Below are 2,221 nucleotides of genomic sequence, written 5' to 3'. Positions count from 1 at the left end.
TGTGGTGTAGAAGCCAATGGTCTGGGGTAAATGGGCAGAATTCCCTGAACGTTTTTAAGGATCATGTTTCTGGCATCTGTGGCTGTCTGCTAGGGTGAGCTACATTTCAGAAAACCATGTGATAATGGTGTCTAAATGAATCTCCTAAGGGCCTACTTCAGTGTTAAAAGACCAAATATTCTAAATAGCTCCTGAAAAAGAATGAAATATAACACTGGGCATGAAGAATGAATAGATGACACACGCAGTAGCCAGCAGCGTCCGTGGTGGTGAGTGACGGGAACACAGGTGCCATGCTTAGCCACAGGGCACAGCTGGCACGTGGCACCTGAGCTGTCCGTCTTCTCGATTTGACTCATCTCATCAAAGACAAGTCCTGTGACAGGTCTTTTGGGATTTTACACGCGGGAAAGAATGCAGGAAACTTTTCTCCCGACTCCTGTAGTTTCATTTTAAATGGTTGAGTGCTTGCCTGTGTTGTTGGAACCTATGATCTGAAGATGTTTTTTCTTGCCCAATGAGCAAATATCCTCTTTATAGTTACCGAGAGGAGGAAGAGCTCAGGATTCCAGTGTAACTCCCTCAAAATAACCTAATATTTCACAGAGTTCATTTCTGGTCATACAGTTTCCTATTCTAGTTCTTTACTTGTTTTACTTCCACTATTTTCATCTTCTTTAGAATTGTTTCCTGAATCTTGACCAGTATGGGAACTGGATTTTTTGCCATCTTCATCAATTTGATTAGTTTCTACTGTAGCAATCGTGTTCAGATTTTCAATTGTAAAACATTGAACAAATTGTAAAACATCAATTGAACAAACATTTCAGTTTGTTCCTCAGAAGTCAAAAGCAGAAGATTCTTTAACGGCTGTTCAGAGAAATACTGAGAGAAAAGAGGACTTTCACAGCATAAATGACAACCAGGAGAGCAAATAATGCAGTGCGAATTCCAGTGATAAGCCAGGTCTGCACGTATTTCTTGGTTTTATTTTCTTACACACGATATCTCTGGAAACACTTCCACAAGGTGTGCTCTCGCTTTGACACAGTCTACAGTCAGGGGTTGCAAGTTAGGAGTCGTAAAATCAGTTTTTTTCTCTACAGTTTTGCTCTCAGCATTTGACGTGTTTTTCCAAAAAATGTTTCGTAACTTAGTGGGTAATGCTAGTTCACAGGGCTGTTTCCAGACTGTTTTGGAGCACAGATGTAGACACGCAGTGATTCACTAATGGATTTCTCATTAATGACTGGAGGAAGTATGATAGTTTGTATTTCAGTGTTAAATTTTTTCTCTTGAGACCAAAGAGATGTGTCATTTCCACTAGATGGTTGTATTATACATGGAGAAAGTAAATTCCTTTTGGGAAAACGTTTTGAGGAAAGACACCCTGGATAGTTTCAACATTTTCACAGTCAGGTGTTTGTTTCCGTTTATATGAATGGTTCCCAGGATGGTTTTTTGAAAAGGCAGGGAGCCACGGAACTTGAAGGGTTATGTTTGCGTGTGTGTAATCCCATTTAAGAATGTTTTTAACATTAACTTCTGTTAATGTTAAAATGTTAATGTTAACTTTAAAACATTAATGTTTTTTAACATTAACTTCTGTATTTTCTGGTGGAGCCAGTTTATTTTCAACTGTGGTATTTATACAACACACTGGACTACAGACACCACCTTCCCTCTGCAAACGTAGTCTTGCTTTAGCTTTTAAATAATAGGTGGTCTCTGGTGAGAGTTTATAAATTTTATCTCTGGGATAAACAGTTTCAGTTCTTTTTTCTGCACTTGAAGAGTTTTTCCAGATAACTAGGCTATGTGTAAAGCTTGAACTATCTAACGCCTATGTGATAACTATCTTTCATCCCCGGAGGAGAGAAGTTTATTATTGTTGCCTTATCTTCAGCTTCTAATGTACTTCTGGAGGACCAATTTGAGCTTTTTGAAATAGTATCAATGAGTCAAGCTCATACCACAAAGAAGTGTAATTTCTTTTTTCTGCTCTTCTATTCAATTTAATTTCTTCATGAGCATTCAGCTTGAGTGAAGAAAAGTTGCATTTGGTATTAGTAATATATTGACATCCAGGTAATTTTGTCCAATTATCCATTCCAGGTATCTGATAATCTGCCGAAAATGTCACATTTCTGACAGACTCATTGTTCCTGTTCCACTTTAGGATAAAGTTGTCATCTATGATGTTGACCTCTGCATTTTGATA

General features: G+C 38.0%; 1 pseudogene across 1 annotated transcript; it reads right to left on the bottom strand.

Annotated features, from left to right (window-relative positions):
• Nucleotides 1-631: 631 nt before the first annotated feature.
• On the bottom strand, nt 632-2,212 carry LOC105826405 (annotated as a pseudogene). Its single transcript, XR_001138309.1, has 3 exons — nt 1,594-2,212; nt 825-1,545; nt 632-792 (listed from the first exon to the last, which is right to left on the bottom strand). The product of XR_001138309.1 is annotated as an interferon alpha/beta receptor 1 pseudogene (transcript).
• Nucleotides 2,213-2,221: the final 9 nt, after the last annotated feature.

The sequence above is a fragment of the Propithecus coquereli genome, unplaced genomic scaffold (assembly GCF_000956105.1).
Source record: "Propithecus coquereli isolate 6110/MARCELLA unplaced genomic scaffold, Pcoq_1.0 Scaffold89, whole genome shotgun sequence".
Lineage (NCBI taxonomy): Eukaryota > Metazoa > Chordata > Mammalia > Primates > Indriidae > Propithecus > Propithecus coquereli.
The sequence above is the reverse complement of the archived record's forward strand: the minus strand, read 5'-3'. Positions and strand labels throughout refer to the sequence as shown.